The sequence below is a fragment of the Echiichthys vipera genome (genome assembly GCF_963691815.1).
Source record: "Echiichthys vipera genome assembly, chromosome: 6".
In the NCBI taxonomy this organism is placed as follows: domain Eukaryota; kingdom Metazoa; phylum Chordata; class Actinopteri; order Perciformes; family Trachinidae; genus Echiichthys; species Echiichthys vipera.
In genome coordinates, this window is record NC_139831.1 from 26769017 (window position 1) to 26789146 (window position 20130).

Below are 20130 nucleotides of genomic sequence, written 5' to 3' on the forward strand. Positions count from 1 at the left end.
GGAGCGGTATTCCTGTTTTACAGTCTGTTTATAATACAAACCTGCTCTCAGGAGGACGGTAAAAGGTTTTACTGATGTTGATGTTAATTTTAATGTTAAATCCTAAAAAAAACAACATTATTATTTACATAAATTAATTAAATTACATTTACTTCAATTGTTATTTTTAGGTCAACACTTTTAAGTTTTTTGAATAATCGACTTGAATAAATTATTTATTTGTTTAGAAAAAAGAATAATGACATTCCAATTAATTGTTTATTTCACAGTTGAAATTAATTACTTTAAAGGGATAGATCTAATATTAAAGGGCATCTGTCACGCCACGATGAAGTCTGTCCTGTCTTTGGGTTTTGTGTCTTGTGAATTTCCGTTTTTATTTTGAAAGATAACTCTCCTCTCGTTCCAGGTCACTTGCCCTTCCTCTTGTGTCACCGTCTGACGTCATCCCCTGATCCTTGATTGTTTCCACCTGTGGTTCCCCTCCCTTCATGTGTATATGAAGGGAGGGGACTATATATACTTAGTTTAGCGTTTAATTTGTTAACTTTGCAGTTTTTTTTCCCTCCTGGACGGAGCGACTTTGTTTTGTTCTTTGTTCTTTAACATCGACATACTGTTTGTTCCTCCTGTACGGAGTGATTTTTTGTTTGTGGCTTTTTGGCTCTGTGCCACGTTCTTGACTCAAAGAATGAATTTCAGTTTTGATCTGCGAACCTCCACATCTGAGTCCTCATTCCTGCCCGGGTCTGACAGCATCATTTTAGAGCCTGGGCTACACGTTGCCATATATTCTACATGGAAACAAAGGAACCAATCGTTGAATGTTCATATTGAACGGACACATTTTGGGATATCTACACTTAACTCGGTTAAGGTGTCCAATATGAAACCGCAAATGGCCAGTGTCTGGTTTGAAAACATACTCATTGATATTATATTCCATTCCTGCAAATAGATCAACCCTAAATCCTACACAGTGGACCGCAATGGTGCCTGTTGTAGCCCAACCACAGCAAGTTAAAGCCTGTTCTAGGAAACATGGTTTGACCTGGATGGACTGTATGGCCTCTGATATACAGATAATTTCAGGGCAGAAAAACAATCCAGGAAAAAGCAACGACCATGCAATTTAATCTTTAAAAAATAAAAAAAATGAAAGCAATGACAACACCTTCAAAAATGAGTACATCAAACAGCAGTTCTCTTATATACCTTTCATCATGAAGCTATTGCCTTTTACATGTACTGTGTATTCTAGCCTCCTGGCTAGCTTCTCCTTCAGCGTCTTATGGTCACTGGCAGGCCCTCTAAGTCATATGGAAAATTAGTAGTTTGGCTTAGTGGCAATCTTATTAAAACCTTGTCAAACTAATTCAGTAATGTGCTTAAGGCTTGTGAGCCATTCATTGAGTTAAACTATGCTGTCAATCAGTCTCATGTGAAAGCATGACTGACACACATACATACACTAAACTGTCATCTGTCCATTCATCAAAAAACACGACTGGTAGACTAATCTTACAACCACACACACATGCACAAGCAGTCTGAGTGAAAGAAGTGAGAATAATGTGTTTTACACAGACACGCACACATACAATCAGGCTTTTAATAATGAAAGCTGTTGTATTGACTAGGGAGAGTTACACATAATGAAAAGCACCTGAGTTTCCACGAGTAAAACATTAACCCCCACAATCTGGGGGCTTCTGGATGTGGCTGATCCTGACCTCTGAACTCTATGAGCAGTGTGCAGGGAAACAGAATTTACTCACAGGAAGCATTACATATTTGTATTATAATAGGTGAAAGCTGGGCTGTAATCTTCAATTTACAAAAGAAAAACTTCCATAGAAGAACGAGGAACATAGAGACATTACAGTGACCCCTTAAAAGGCTTTGATGATGCATTCAAAAACATAATCTGAAGCAATTTGTATTTTGTTTCACAATTTTTTTTTCAAACCATTCAAGAGATCACGCAAGAATTCACATAACACAAAAATTCATATTGTCAGGCTCCAAGTAATGAAGCTATACCATCACTTCCTCCCACCAGTCCAGCCCAACAACCAATCAGTGTCCTATGAGGAGCTACTGGCAGTTGAGTCGGGAGGGGGAAGCGGGGGTCAAAACAACATTTTTACCTGACCTGTCTTGACTCCTAAAGAGGTTAGTTTTTATCAGAACTGGAGAGTTTTTCTTATTGAGCGAAGAGAATGACACTGAAGGCTTTTCTTGATGGAAAGCATGTTTTCTCTAGTCTTCTGGTTGACTTCAGCAATCATTTCATAGAAAGGTGGTTCATCCAATAACCTGCATGTCTTGAAAGCGCCTGCCCTTTCCCAGTTTAAAATGAGGACTTCACAGATGGTTCAATGAAGCGAATCATCTGCAGGTCAAGTTAACAGTTTCTAGCCCATCACCTGTTATATTTTAACGCTGGTTCTTTGTGGAATGAAAATCCACAGAAAGCAGAAAAATAATATGTCTACTAAGCCAGTCTCTGTTACTCACAATTGTTGTCCATTGTTGTTATCTTGGGGATGGAATCAAGAGTCTTTTTTCTGTATTCCACCAGCATACTGGCAGAGTCACTAGCTTTTAGTGGGAGCAGCCCACAGTGATAAGAAAGATAAACCTTGCCGTTGCAGAACAGTAAGCTTGATAATCCCCAGCAGTACTCAAAAATGCAAAAAAACTTGCAAACCACTGACTCACTGCCTCCAGTGTAACGCTGGTTCTTTGTAGCATTAACTATTATCTTGGACATGGATAGATAAATAACTTGGTTTCACTGTAATGATGCCCTCAGCGTAGGAAACTCAGTACTCATAAACAAACATGCTACATTATCTCATCATCATATCCCTCCGCCAACTTTAAGTGTATACTAAATTACAGGCAGGGTACAACATGTTAGGTAGATCAATTGTGAACTCAACCAACAGCATGCACTTGGAAGTTACAATTAATTCAAATATGTAACTTATTTCAGTAACCCTAAATAGCTCATTAACTAAATATTCACAAAATAAATCCCATCTTACAATATCATCCCTGCAGTAGAAATGACAAAACTTCAACCTAATGTATTTGAGCCTTATGCATTATAGAACACAGGTATTTTTCTGTCTTTCAAACTTCTTTCATATATTAAAATCTGAAGGAATAGTTCATCCTAAACTGCAAATTCTGTTTTGATTGAAACTTTAAATATATGCATCTCTGTGCAAGAGAGAAACAAAAAATGTGATGCACTAGTCCCATTCCTCCCCTACCCATATACTCAGAACATTCTTCTGGGTGTGCTTTGTATAATCTGCAAATATCTGGCTTAATTCAGTGTCTATGGAGCAGGTCCACACTTGATACCTAATGACATCACAAATTTGAGTTTCAGCATTATAGTTTTTGTCTTAGACCATAGGAATAACATGTATGAATTTAAAAAAAGTTAACATACAGTAATTCCCCTTTAAGGCCATCATCACATTAGCTCCACAACATCTTACCTAGAATGAGGAGTTGGTAAAATGGTTCTAAGCTTGTAGTCTTAGCATCTTCATATAGAAGTGATTGATTTGTGAGCTGTGAGCAAAGTGGCACAGCAGAAGTATGCTGGGCCAATAACCCAGAGGTCCATGGATTGAAACCATCCTCTCTATATATTTTCATTGTTGCAATGGAAACCAGATCAAAACCAAGGTAAGATGAATGATAAGTAATGTGGACCCAAAAATTGTATTTTTTCAAATCAGACCTGGGACATTTTCACATATGGTCCTAAAAGCTGTGCATATTTCATCATTGGCCATTTGACAGCTGTGGGAATGTATTAGATCAGAGTTCATGTGTGTTTTTCCACATCATGCTTCACTGAGCAGGTGCCTAGTCCTGCCCTAGCCTACTGTGCTGTGATTGGCTAGTACTTAAGTGACAACTTTGTTTGGCTCATTTTCGCAAAGCTAGCTAGCTAGCTAGCTCATTCCATCATACTTTCATGGTTCACTTGTTCCAGAAAATAGGGGGGAACAAAGCAATTTACTTGAGTAAAAAGAGTAGTGTGTGGAGCGGTCAAGACAGATGTCAGTCCTCCATAGAGCTGGGTCTGTCCAACGTTCCTGCCTGTAGGGAAGGTTTTCATTGCCACTGTGTACTCAAGGGGGGATTGTTGGGTCTATGTAAATCATAAATAAGTCATAGAGTGTGGTCCATACCTACTCTGTAAAGGATCTTGAGATAACTATTGCTCTGATTTGGCACTGTAAATAAAACTGAATTGAATGGAATTGGATATGAGGGGGACCCTCAGGGACGTCCCAGCATATCAGCATTTTAAATGTTATTTATTGTATTGTGATCAATGTTTTTTTTCAACTCTAATTTTAGCCTGAAACCTTGAAAATAGTGTTATCCAATCACATTGGAAAAACGCAGAAAAAGGGTTCCAGCTCTCTGCCCACTCATTGGTTAGATCTTCAGAATTCAATATACCGGAGCTGTGTGTTAATGCAGTATTTGACTAGCTGTAGTATTAAATCTAGCTTGCTTGGGATAATTAAAAATGGTCTATCCCGGACAATGTCTCCCACCCTCTCTATGACACACTGGTCCAGCAGAGGAGCACCTTCAGCAGAAGACTCCTCGCACCCAGATGCACCACAGGAAATCTTTCCTGCCTGTGGTCATTAAACTATACAATGCATCCCTAGGAGAGTCTGTTACCTCCTCTCTGTAATTCAGACTAAATCATAAACAATTGTTCTTTTCACATTATTCTGGTATTTTTGATCTTGTATATATGTATATATTCATCACTGTAAATATTAATTACTGAACATTTAAATTTGATATCTCAAATATATATAAATATATATATATATTTTTTTTTATATATATATATATATATATATATATTTAGATATATTCCGTTGTCTGTATAATATTTGATGTTTGTATAATATTTGTTGTTTGTATATCTGGAGTTTTGTATTGAAAAAAAATTCTGATTCTGATAAACATTAGAGAAACACATTTTTTTGGAGTGGAGGGCATCTTTAAAGCCTCTGCTTTAGTTTTTAAAGTCCTCTGTTCTGTTTGTGTCTCATTCTCTCTCAACCCTGTTAGCAAGAAGGCTGAATAGCACTCACTGTTAGCCAATCCTAGCTGATTAGATCTTAGTCGAGTGACCAGAGGGTAATCATGTTTATATCATGGGCGATTCATTGTGTGATAGAGCTTTTGTGTTATGCGTCTCCATAAATAGATTGAAAATGGTGTTCATAGCAGCGGACATCAAGAGGCCAGGAGTGCAGCACATAACAGTGAAAAGAAGAGAAAATACATTTCTCAAAGTTGATGGGATAATGATTGAATTGAAAATCAGTTCAGTGGAGTGGGCCTGTGAAGGGAGAAGACGTCTCTCTGAGTCGATTGAGTTCAAAAACACAGACAATCAGGAGTAAGAAGGAAGGTTTAGAGTTGGAAAGGGAGAGAAAGGGAGTACATCAGTTTCTTGTTCATTTATGGTTAGCAACAGTTACTGTTTGCAGCCTTCTTACTGTCCAAAGCAGGAAACAACTGTAAGAATACCATTTTGAACTAGAAAACCTGAACTCAGTGCTATGATAAAGGCAGAGCAAAACATCTGTATGATAAAGGTAGAGTAAAACACCTGGTGGCATTAATAAATAGACAGTGTTTGTCACTTAACCATCTAGCTTTGTAGGAATAACAGTTTTTTCACGTCCTCCTTCTTTGCATTTACTTCATAATGGTACATTTTCATTCATTCATTCGTCTTCAACTGCTTGTCCTTATCGGTGTCGCGGGGGGCTGGGGCCGATCCCAGCTGACATGTGGCGTAAGGCGGGGTACACCCTGGACAGGACGTCAGTCTATCACAGGGCACGTAGAGACAAACAGAGGCAGACAACCATTCACACCTACGGGCAATTTAGAGTCATCAATTGACCTAACACCTGCACATATTTGGATTGTGGGAGGGAGCCGGAGAAAACCCATGCAGACACGGGGAGAACATGGAAACTCCACACAGAAGTTCCGCCTAATGGTGCATTTTTAAAAATATTATTTTTATGGCCCTTTTGCCTTTATTATAGTCCAGCTGAAGACTGACAGGATATAGGGGGGTGACAAGCAGCAAAGGGCCGGACAAGGACTTTTAACTATAATAATACATTTAAGCTAATTACTTGTGAATTGCCACTTCAACATAATGAAATTACATTTAGATGTTAATTGTATTGGGGTTTTTTTTTCATTTAAAACCAATATTCATTTAAATAGTCAATAAGCTATGAGGATTTCGATTACAGAGGGTAAGCAGTATGCGCCCTTTTTCAGTATACAGCTGGCTTTATTATCCTACTTTACTAAGGTGATTTTCACATAGGCCTGTTCCTCAGGGTGGGTATTATCCTGGTTTCAATCAGATTTTAATCAAGGTTGGCTTCTTGAGATTGATATTACATTGAAAATATCCACTGGTTGTACCAAAAGATCACAGTGGCCCTCATCCTTCACGCTGTGAGTACAGGAAGTTTTTAATTCATTTATTGTATTTTCATAAAATAGCTCTAATTTTAAGAATGGGAATTTGTGGAAATGTGTCAAGGAGTGGTAGACTACCTATGTAAGACTCATTTGTGTCAGAAAGTGCAGGGGATAACAGAGCAACTGGCAGTGTGTGATACAATGTAAAAGAGTCACTTATGGCCTCATGTTGACTCAAACCTGGAGACTAAAATTAAGAAAGGACGAGAGAATGTCAGAAATAATGGATTCAGTTGTTGCAGAAACAATGTAATTGGAGACAAAAGACAAAAAGTTTAGTTTAGCAGCAAAGGCACTTTGCTTTGTTTTCAGCAAACAAAGACTGGTTTAATGACTCCACAAGGATTAAAGGAAAATGCTATAATCAACTAACTGACTAATATTACCTTTCAATTAGCCATTATGGATATTTTGGAGTGCAAACTTATATCTATTGATTAGTGTGAAGAACGGCGAAAGCAGGCTTCAAGTTTTCTACCTAAACCTGTTAAGTCATTCTAAACATGACATTAGCATATGAAAAGTCTCAGTGAGAAAGTACTTAGTAATGGCTTAAGTCTCATAATTACTTACTTACTTATTAACCAAATTGCCTTCACATTTTGTTTTTAGCTCTGTTTGCTGAATCATATTCAACTGAGACAGTAACTTGTATTTGTACCGAGTTTTTGCACTGCGAGGGAATTTTAAATAATTGACGCTTTGTGATCCAGATCACTGGATGTAGGTTTAAACAGATGTATGTAAACTCTAGGGTTAATGTGGCCAGATGACAAAATTGTTATGAAAAACTAAAGAAATACTGATTTAAAACAGATCTGCTGTAGGTAGACAGACACAAACACAAACACAAACACACACACACACACACACACACGCACACACGTACGTACACACGCACACACACACACATTAAAAATAGAAAAAAGATCCCCAGTGTTCCCTTGTGTATCTAGAAACAACAGAGCAGAGTGAGCATCTACAGGGCCAGATGGCAAAAAAGCAACATCATTATTCAAACCATTACCTCAGCTAATTGAGACACAACATGCACACACATACACACACCACATGTGCATATACACGTGCACATAGCTTCATCATCTTAATGCAATGCTATCTCACACCTGGACACATACATAATGTATATTATATACTGTACATCTGCAGCTACAGATCTATCATGGATTTGTTATATACAGATTATTTACATGCATATTCATGTATGGATGTTCCATCAGAAGTGTATCCCCTCATTCACACACAGTTCCTTACTAAGTCTACCATCAGGACTTCTGAAAAATAGGTATATTTCAAAACTTGTGATTGAAGAGTTGCGGGCCCTTTTGTCAATCATCGATAGTGGTTTTGGGATTGAGATGGAAGTTGGAGCATTTTTCTTCAGTGATGAAGCTCCTCAGTCCCTTCATGCCAACGACAATAAAGCTCATCCTCTAATGGAATAATGTGATCATAGAACGGTTAACAACAAAATAAAAGATATAATTAAAATGTATTCATATCGTCAGGCAATTAGCTCTCAATAAAGCAACAGAAATGATTCCTTGTCCAGGTTGAGTCAGCTAGTCAACTTGAGCTCATGTTAATGCTTTGCTTTGGGTTTTCTAAACTGAATAACTACCACACACATAAACACAAAACTACCTTGCTAACTATATTTTTCCTATGGACAGATTTTGCAATGAATACTTTAACAATGAATAAGACAAATATGCTATATCATTAGAGATTTCTAGCAGTAAGCATATGTTGTACACTGACGCACCTGTCACTCACTCAAGTTTTCCCAAGAATAACTAAGTTTCCCTGGTAACATTTGAGGGTTTGACTAATACCGTGGACAATAATTTCCATCCCTTAATGTTTGTATGCAATGGAAATGTTGTTTACTGCTCCAGTAAATAGCACAGACCTTAGATACAACTTGACAATATGAGATATTTTTAGTCCACACAGCTTTTAGAACCTCAGCTATGAGCCAGAAAGCTTACGCTAGTATTATGCTAGCAAGATTCAAAGTTAATAACATTGCGTACGTTGACAAACACTGAATATAACTTGACAGTATGTTTAACAACCTGACAAGCAAAGCTATTCGGTCATTGTCCCCAAATTAGTATCAAAATATCCGTGAACAAATGATGCACCATTGTAATGTGTAACATTACTGTCATCCACAGCCTGAAGTAGGGAGTTGAACAGTGAATTGGATGTGGAAAAAATCGCTGCGATACAGTTCAGAGGAGCAATGTAACTTACTTCTTGCAGCTTTTATGCTACCATTTCCATCCTGTGGTGTTCAGAGGATGAAGAATTGAGGCCTACACCCAGTGTTGGAAAAAACATGTTATCTTGTTGTGATGCTAATAAATTGTAAACGGAGGTGCATTCATTTTAAACAGTGTACAGACCTACTTGGGTAGGTGTCCATTAATAGTTTTTAAGAAAATCAGAATCCAGTATTCACCCAGACCACAGTATAATATGAGAGTACTTGAGTAAAAGTACTTCATTCCACACATTCACTCTGCTGTGCCATGTGCAACTGAGGGTAAATTCTGCATTTAATAATTGTCTTTTTAAGTCATACGTCTTTAAATCTGACAGTTATGGTCACTGTGTTTGCAGAAGTGACAGTTTTGCTCCACAGGATCTTAATGGACCTATCTGTGAAAACATGCTCCATATTTTAAGACAGTTATGAAAAGCAGTGTTTTTCTTGGGATTTTTATTCCTTATATTTTACTCTTGTCCATATTATTTTGTCTATAGTGGATCAAAATGTTTCCTATGTCGCACTGCCTTATTACACCTTGTGAAGAAAGAAAGAAAACTTTAACGATTTAAGCAACAACAATAAAAAAAAAAAACATCTAATTTCCTCTAGCATGGGTTGCAACAGACTTGGCTATATTGCCCCTACTGGGAAAATAAAGAAGAAAATCAATGTACTGTGCTGAATAATTTCTCACCTTTGGAAGTTGTAGAAAATGTAACTCTCTTCACAGACAACCCTCATTTAAACCCGAGATGCTCTCCCCACTGTGTACTTTCTCTTCTTTAAAGGGCAGGACCAGCATAATTTAACACTTAACCCAATTACGACAGGGTAGAAGAAGCACTTACAAGTTGCAGAGATTCAACAAGGAAATATGCTGCTTGTTCTCTGGTAAACACGGCCTCTGGGAAACATTAAGAACATGGTGCTGAACTCAGTGAACTCTCAATGCTTGTGGTTCACTCAAGTGATTTTGGCTTTTGGAACCCATTTTCAAACTTGACCTTAACTTTAATTTATACTACGCACCTGTACAGTTTTGCCACTGCATCTTGCACAGTTGGAATGCTATCACAGTGACAAAATCTGTCCACAGATGGAATAGACTATAAATATAGCTGATAAGTTTCACCAAAAATAGTTCCTTTTATTACTTATCTCCTTTTGGGTCTGAATCTCCTGGCTGTGTGTTTAACCCTGTTCACCTGTAGTGGCTTGCAAAATACTGTTGGTATTTTTAAATAAAATTTACTCAAAATAATCTTTTTATCACTCCAAGCAAGAAATCTTCACTTCAGCTGCACTTACAAGCCAGACTTTCCAGTTTCATTCCTATCTACAATATATTCTGAATGTTTTTACAGAGGTTTCTTTATATATCATTCATAGCCGGATTTATAAAGAAATTTATAAAGATAGAAAAATAGATTTTTTTTTTAATGTTGGTTGATAGTCTTTTCTGATTTATGAGAGATATCAAAAATTCTAAAACATGGATTGATCAGGTAGTATAAATAATAAACTAATAAGAAGCATGTACATGTTAAACATATTCGTATACCTTGTTTTTCATACATTAAATTTCTATACGTGTAATAAGTTTAAAACCCATATATCATATATGTATAAACAGTTATTTGACATACTGTATATGGCAATAAATGTATAATACAAACATACACATCTTTCCAACTGCTCGTGAACGCAAATTTCTAATCAGCCAATCACATGGCGCCAACTCAATGCCTTTAGGCATTTAGACATGGTGAAGACGATCTGCTGCAGTTCAAACCGAGCTTTAGAATGGGGAAGAAGGGTGATTTAAGTGACTTTGAACTTGGCATGGTTTTTGGTGCCAGACGGGCTGCTCTGAGTATTTCAGAAGCTGATGATCTACTGGGATTTTCACGCACAACCATCTCTAGGGTTTACAGTGAACCAAAAAAAAGAAAAGATCCAGTGGCCGTTCTGTGGGCGCAAATGCCTTGTTTTAGCCAGAGGTCAGAGGAGAAGGGCCAGACTGGTTGGAGCTGATAGAAAGGCAACAGTAACTCAAATATCCACTGGTTCCAACAGAGGAATGCAGGAGAGCATCTGTGAACACACAACACCACCTACTTACAGAGAGGGAACAGCACCAGAAGACCACACTGACACTTTATTAAGCACCAGGTATGCCTAATAAAGTGGCTGGTGAGTGTATTTTTTTTACTTCATATGTACATACATTTGATATATGGAAATTTAACATGCACATATTTTACATTTGTGTATGGGAGTGACACTTATCTGCATTTTATAACACTTTGGTCAACGTTATGGCTACAGAGAGTACTGAGATTCAGATAAATGTATGTGTTTAGAGCACTATTTTGAAGTTGAGATAAAGATGCAATCTGGATGACGAACTGAACACTCCGTGCCTTCACAGCTGCTGAAACCTATTGGTATTCCACCGATGCCTCTGTTGTTGCTGTGGTACTAACTCTGGGACCTGTAACATATACTGCTTGGACTTGAAAGCAAACAATGACCTTGGGACCACACAAAAGTTAATTCACTGTGTTCTACTACCGGATATCATATCTGACATTTTAAAATTCTAGCAGTTAAGCATATTTTATATAAGTTGAACAAATTCTCAGATGAGGATAAACAAGGTAAGGATAAGAATTCGGGATGTTGGGTTTCTCCCCTGTGAGGAACACAGCTCTAGGTACTTCAAACTGACATGTTTTATGCATGAGAGTCTGGATAACAAACAAGAACCAGAGTGGGAGGAAATACACAAAAAAAAGGTATGAGAGAATGAGAGGAGACAGGAGAAACCTACAAGTTGGCAGAAATCAACACCCAGACTGACAGAGAGTGAGAGAACTTCTTTAAGCATGCTCCCAGTAGAGCCATGATCAGAAAGGATCCCTAGAAAGACAGCAGACATGATTCACTCTGCACTCCTCAAACTCCTTCTACCTGTCTCTCCCTCCTCTCTCTCGTTCTCCCTCCTCCCTTCTCTGTTAGGAGTAAACGTGTTGATGTGCCAATAATACCTGATTGTAATTCGTAAACAATGCAAAGTATTCCTGTTGGAGGAATAAGCTTTGAAAAGAAGGAATCTAATCTGCCAAGAAAAAACGAAAGAAGAGAATTTTGACTTTTGTTAGAACAGTGGGAAAGAGAGATAGAATCAGACAACCACGTATTATGAGTTTTTGAACTTCTGGATTGCTTCACAAAGTATATTATGTTATATTTTCAACCCCTGACACATGGGATACCAAATCAAAACATCTGTACCCCTGTTAATCAGTTCTGCCAAAAGTAACAACCATTTATGCTACAATAAAGTTTCTGCATCACAGAAAGGACACTTTTCGCATTTGAATCCAAGTCTGTGTCATGGCAATGTGGGCATTGTGTCCATTCATTCATTTCATTCAACCGCTTATCCCGGGGTCGGGTCGCGGGGGGGCTGGAGCCGATCCCAGCTGACATCGGGCGTGAGGCGGGGTACACCCTGGACAGGACGCAAGTCTATCGCAGGGCACATAGAGACGAACAGAGACAGACAACCATTCACACAATTTTGTAGAGTCATCAATTAACCTAACACGTGCATGTCTTTGGATTGTGGGAGGAAACCAGAGAACCCGTTGGAAACCCACGCTGTGAGGCGACAGTGCTAACCACTACACCACCGTGCAGCCCGCATTGTGTCCAGATATATCCAAATACTGTTCAACAGAACACAATGCCTACATTGCCATAACACAGACCTGTATGAAAATGGGTAAAATATCTCTTTAACTCATATGAAACTGTTTTACCATAGGATGGTACTGGCTCGACTTGACTCAACCTCATTTCAATCACTAACAAGCGTTTACCCATACTTCAGATACTTTTTCTAAACTCTTTACACAGACTCACACCTACAAAACACAATTGGCCAAATGGATAACTTTCTTCTCAAAAACACATTTTGTTAAATATACTTTATACTAAATTCATTTAAAAAAAAGAACACATTTTTCTCTGCACACACTAACTTTACCAAAACACTGGAAATCTGACTCAAAAGGAAATTATTCTGTCAAAAAATAACACTTGTTTTCACTTCACAAGGTGGACTCAATCAAAGTACACCAGATTTCAAAATACTGGCTATTGTTGACATTACCAAAACGGCATAGACTTTTATGTTTCAGTTTTACAGGTATTTACATGCAAAACATGCAAAACACCGTTTTTACACACATTCAAAAGCATTCCAGTAAGAAGCAAATCATTTTTTTTCCTTTACTGTTTACTACAGGAGGTACAGTAGAAATACTGTTTACAATATGATAGGACAGAAAAAGTTTTACAGCATTTGACCGCCTCAGATTGGGCTGCACTCTTTCACCAGCCTCTCTTAGGACGCACTCACACTGTCCATCCATACCGTGCCTCGTGCTTTAGGGTACTTGTCCCCCCCCTCCCTCTCCCCCCGCGGGCCAGGCCCATTTCTACTCACACTGCCTGGGCCTCGCGCAAATGTTTCTTGCCTGTCTATAAGTCATCACGGCATAACACGCCACACGCATTGATTGACGTCATCGCGATGCGTCGCTTTGTTTACAAATCTTTCCATAGACCTCAGAGTTTTTGTGTGTCTTGTCCAACTGTTTTTGAATATTTTCATCTGACCAAATCTGCAGTAAACACTCCACCATCGCATCACACCAACGTGAACCTTTCATCACCATTGTTTTAAATGTCCGCGCATGGTCCCTCCTTCTTTTTTCTATGTCCCAACAGGCGCACATAAAATGACGTCAGAACTGCTGTAGGCCTCGTGCTCGTGCTCGTACACGTGTGCACGCTTGTGCTCGTACATGTGCAAATGTGCTTTATAAAGCCCACCTCTCCCAAACAGTCCGTGGCCGGCAAGCGTGCCACAGCTAGGCGCGATACAGTTACACTCACACTGGTCAAACAAACTAGACTTTACCTGTAAAACCTGTTTGGGCATGGTACGGATGGACAGTGTGAGTGCGCCCTTAGTGAACGACCGGGGTTGATTACATGGTCAATCATATTGAGTCGTCTGCAATTACATCTCACCGCCACAGAGGCCACTAGAAACAAGGTATCTCGATTCTTATAGACATTAGGTTAGTTCTGCAGCTTTTTGATGAAGCATCAGCGTAACCATGAAGAGAACTGTAAAGGGACATATGAGTACTAGTACCAGATACCGAACTGGAAACCTGGGCAGTTTAACATTTTATATTAGATTAAGATGAATGTTATTGTTGTTTTTTAAATGTTTTTACATTCATTTCATTAATTCTTCATTCTGGTTCCTGCCAGTGTCACATAATACACTACTGTATACTGTTCCATTACTTGGAAAGAAATAGGACGTTCACAAGTAAAAAATTTAAACACAATTAAGAAAAGAAAGAGTAAGACGTACTTTATTGAACCCAAAGGGGTAATTCAACTTCATATTACACATTTAATCGAAGACATAAGACAGAAAAAACCCAATGTGCCTGGGTATCGCTGGAAATGATGAGATCTGCCTGGCATACAATTTGCGTTAGTAAGGATGTAGATTGGAAGAATTAAAGAGGTTATAATGTCATGCCTGGAGTATCTATAAAAAGGCAATTAACACTTGGACTTTTACTGTGCATCACCATCTCTTAACTTACATGGTTAAAGTCAGCCTCACAAAGCACTTGCACAATGCAAAGAACCTTATTATCGCAGTTCACTTAGCTTGAGCTCTACTGATATTACATGATTTCCTGTCTTCACTCCGGTGGCTGACAATTATAAGTTACCAAGCTGCAAAGAGAATGTACAGTAGACTTCAACAAACACTTGGTGGTGTGAACAGGAGACATTTACCTACCTTTACCAATTTTAGTGACATTTCATTCAAAATATTTAGTATTTTGGATATTTTGCCAACTTTGACATAATTGATGCTGCTTTGTAGTCAGGCTTTTGTAAAGCAACAAGTGACAATTAATTTACCCTTCCCCAAAGAGTTTGAGGTGGTTCCTGGCTCATAAAAGGAACTAATGGTTCATGTACACGTCAGAGTTTAATAATTCTTATTGAAAGTTTGCTTAAGACTTTCATCAATGGCTCTATAATTAGTGCTCAGCACACATGGTACAAATTCATATGATATTAAAATGATTTCATGCCTCAAGTGTGACAAATTGTGAAAAATTACCCATTTGCCCACACGCCCCCCTCCCACACACACACACACACACACACACACACACACACACACACACACACACACACACACACACACACACACACACACACACACACACACACACACACACACACACACACACACACACACACACACACACACACACACACACACACACACACACACACACACACACACACACACACACACACACACACACACACTTAATTCCAGGTACAAGTCAGAATGAATGCATGTTTATGAATAGTTTAAGAATTTTACTCAAAAGCCTTAGTCTGTAAGTGGATTGAATTAGTGTGTGTGTCTTTACTGTACGTGTGTATAATGTGTGTGTGTGTGTGTGTGTGTGTGGGGGGGGTACTCAGTTGGAATACATCTCTATCAGTGTTTAGCCCCGTAACAAATGGGATTTGGCAAATCTGAAGGTCAAATCGAACAGCAAACAGTGTCTCACAGCGCTGCTCCCTTCTCCCATGAATCCTTAACAAGCCACTCGGTACAAAAACTAAGCTCAGTTTTTGGAAAGCAGCCTGTTTCTCAGCTTGTGGCATCTCTCTAATAACGCAATCTATCCACCATCATAAATAATGTAGGCGTAAGACTGGTTGCATTGTAGTTTTACAGCACCAACCTGCTTTCAATGCCATTCCTCAGCTGAGTAAAAAGCAGATACTATTGAATATCTTTTAATATGTCTGCCATTGTCCAGCAAGAGATGCTACTCTTTGAGAACCACCTCTGCAGATTTAAGGTAATAACAGTTTTTTTTTTCTCCCATGTATTTTTGAAACTCTACAATGTTTTATAAAATAAAAATATATCAAACATATTTTGCATGTGGGCAACAAAGCTTGCATTCTGTGGACAGATGGTAGAACATAAAATTGTAATGGTACCAGAAACACGGCCAAGGTTTTCTATCACATTTTAGTTTGTAGTGTGATGTATCTCATTGTGGTCGCTTAGCAACTTACTATAGAAAACAATGTTACTCAAGGCCACACTTGTTACTGAGAATTTTTACCATATGATACTACACTATGATTCAGTATTAGTTGTATTTTATTTATTTAAAAGGGACCAGGTAAAGTTTTAAATATAAATGTCAACATTTGATGAACTGTACCAGACCATAGATGTATGCTTATTCACAACTTCAGTCCGAAAGCAGGTCAAAACAAAGAAAGAGTGCAATGTTCCATTGGTCTCAGCACATTCCACCTGCTGATGAAGACCATGTGATAAGTTGAAATTGCTTTATCAATTGCTGTTTCCAAGGTCAACAGTGAACTGGCAAGCTCAACTTTTAAGCTAACATGTATGAAAAGCCCTAAAAGTGTTATAATAATGGAAAGTTAATAGATTTCTGCATTGAACACAGAAGCTCTGCAGGTATTGCGCTGCTCATCTCTATTTTAACAGAGACAGTAGGTCAGAGGAAAGATGCCCCACAGCAGGCACTGAGCAGCTCTCATCTTCCCCATGTCTGGCAGTAAGATTATGTGAAGTTTGAAGTAGAATCTGGCCTGTCCACATAACACATACATACATACATACATACATACATACATACATGAGTAATCAAACAGCTAATACTAACATTTGTCGATATCACACAGTGCTAAAACCGATTTCTCATAAATTTGTGAAGTTTTAATGTTTGAGTGGAGGACTCACGCTTTCTAATGAGCACACAATTCTGAGTTATGTTAAACTGCCAAGGCGAGACTGTCTTTCAAAAAATAATGACAGCATCAGTTGTTTCAGCAACTGCTAGACAGCACTCTTTAGGGGCAGCACAAGGTGATGGGTCTACAGAATGTCAGATTTTAACACAGGAGACGACTGTTAACTTTGTCTTTCACACCGACAGTCAACATTGGTTTCTTCTAATCATGACCTACCTTTAACCACGTGTTTATTATTGTCACCACGACATGGTCCCCTAACATTACCAAAGTAGTCATTAGATGTGTTACAATTCACATATTTATTTTAACTCCCTCGACTGATCAGCTGTTTAAGCTGAAACATGAAACATGGTCAATACTTGCTGACATGAGAAAACAATTAAAACAATTTCCCATTTGAACCAAATTACTGAAGACCTCTCTCCATTATTTTCTCGTAGATGAGGTTAGATGACCAAAGTGACTTGTTTTGATTTTGGTTAGCAACCTAGCTATGCATAGTGTATAGCGCTACCTTGCCACCTTCTTTCGAAACTGCACTGTAGCCTACTTGATTTGCTCTATACTCCATCTTTTCAAATCTTTGTGGTTTGAGTTTCAGTAGTCGTGTCTTCATTTAACTGTCAAGTGAATTTTAAGCATTGTTCCTGTAACTTTAAAGTAGCTAGTACTGACATTTCATGTATCAAATCACAATGTGAAAACTATGTGACAATGAGAAAGGGGCTGCATGAAGGAATGAATCTACAGAGGATTCTCATTTGAACTGGCAGCACCCCTTAGTGTCATGGAGCTTAATCGTGACTTTCAGCTCATTAATTAGCTGAAAGTGAGAAATTAGTCAGGCACAATTTTACCAATCTTTTACCACCAATCTTTTCTGGCTTGCTGACTTCATAATTTTGTCTGTGATTGAATATATTTCTGATACTAATTCCTAACGAGATTTGTACCCTGCCATATCATAATGTAATCAATATTCTAGCTTTGTTTGGGTTTATGTTGTATTTGGTCACCCGCTGCACATCATCTTCTGTTAAATGGTTGCTGGCAATGACTCCCTCATATTTATTCAGTAGTAACTAACCACAGAGAGAGGAAAAAAGGAAGAGTACTGTAACCCTTATTCCGATGTAAAAACAGAGCACAGGTAAGTAATAGTCAATGCTAAGAGATGGACCAGTAATAGAAGACTATAAGCTAGTGAGAGCCATTGATATTGAGTAAGTAAAGACACAGGCAGCAATGGAGTTTTTGTGTGGCCACTAGTTATTATTAAGCAATAAAACAATAAAAAATACAGTTTATAACAGTTTTTTACAAGGCATTCAATGAAAAATAAACGAATCATGCTCTCAAAAGGTTCAGTTAAACAACAAAAATCTTCAGTTCAATTATTAGTTTACTGTTGTGAAACCATAAATACATTCAAAGTGCATTTTATAATTATATTCAAGTAAAATGGTAAATGGACTTGTACTTATATTTATATATACATGCCTTTCTAGTCTTCTGACTACTCAAGGCACTTTGACACTACTACTACTTGTCACATTCACTCATTCACACAGATGGCAGTGGACATCTACATACCATCTAATTTAACCATTCACACCACATTTACACACCCCTGCGCAGCACGGGGAGCAATTCGGGGCTCAATGTCTTGCCCAAGGACACTTCGACATGTGGGCCGGGGGAGCTGGGGATCAAACCGCCAATCTCTCAAATGGAGGACGACCCACTGCAGCCAAGTAGTACTGTAACTGTTTCAAGATCTCAAATAGTCCAAGTTATATTAGTAACACAGAAAATATCATTTCACAAAAACAATTTAAAAAAAAGCTAGGATCACTGTTTCAGCATTTACCCTCGCTAGGGCAGTGGAAATTATCCGGTCTCATAGAGCTCTACAAATTTTGAATGTTAACAGTTGGGGCTCAGCCAGTGCTTTACATCATCAACAATTACTACAACTCAGTTTGGAGCATTATTTTCATGTCTCACCCTGTGAATGGCAACGGCTTTACTCTCGGTTTAGATCAGATAGCACTTGAGGCAGTAGAGGTAAACATGACCGCAAAAAAAATCTGCAATCTGAAAGAGGCTCGGATAGGTAGTCAATTATTGCTGATTTAGTTACCTGCTCTATTTATTCAGTCAATTCCAGTGTAATGTAAAATTGTCTAGACTAACATTTTGGTAATGTCTATTTTTACTGCTGCAGCACTCAACGTCCCCATGGGAATCATCAAAGTTTCATCTAAAGCATAGTCTTTATCTTTTACCCTTCAATCTCTCCAGTACCAGATCCTTATTTTTATGATTCCATCTTTCTAAGCAGAGACGAAGAGATGAAACATGTTATGGGAAGCTTCAGAGTAAAGCTGAGGTAGAAAGGATGAGACAAAAGGAGTGAGAGGAACACAGACCATTGGACAATGGAGGGGGACTGGAAAACTGAAGGGAGACAGGTGTGCACTCAGCTGTTGTGTCATAGCTGGAGAAAAGCAAGTGGCTGCTGACAGTCTTAAATATGGTCTTTAAAGATCTATTTGCACAGGACTAGTTTTACCAGGGGACCTTATGTCATTTGGAAATGACCCTTCAACACAAAGCTACTGTGTCTGTCATTCAACTCCAGACAGAGTTGACCCGGACAGCGCTAAGCTAGTTACCAGCTAAACAAGCCTAAAGTAACCTCAATTCATTGGAAGACTTGAGTGAAACAGTTGGAAGCCGTTTTTCATCTAAAAAATGGAAAAATACTATCTTTGAAATAAAAGAAATACAATAATAATTCTAATAATACAATTATACATATATTTTTGTGGTGAGATGGAAATAATGATTTCCTTTGAACGTTAGAATAAAATGACAAAAATTATATATTATTAAAAAAATTCATCACAGCCGCTATCAGGAAGTGTTTCTTCACAGGAACTAGACATAAAATATATCAAGAAAGTCTTTTTCTTAATATTTGTTAGATTTTCTAAAACTTTCCAGACCAAAATTGGACCATAATTAAAAAATGTCTAAGTAAAGGAACATAACTCTGTAAAACTACTAATTGTAATTTTTATTTGTTGTTAAAACAAAGCACCAATGGGCTCCTTCCTTTGGGATTGACTTTGGTAATCTACTTGAATGGACTTTACTATGAGAGGAGCTGGTACCGGGGCCAGAAGGTAAGTCTTTCAAAACACTCTTTTAATAAACTCCTGGTTCACTAACTATGTTGTTGGTGCTTTGTTTTGTGTGTAGGGAATCTTATCATGCTACTACAGAGGTTTGGTGTTATTTTGAGC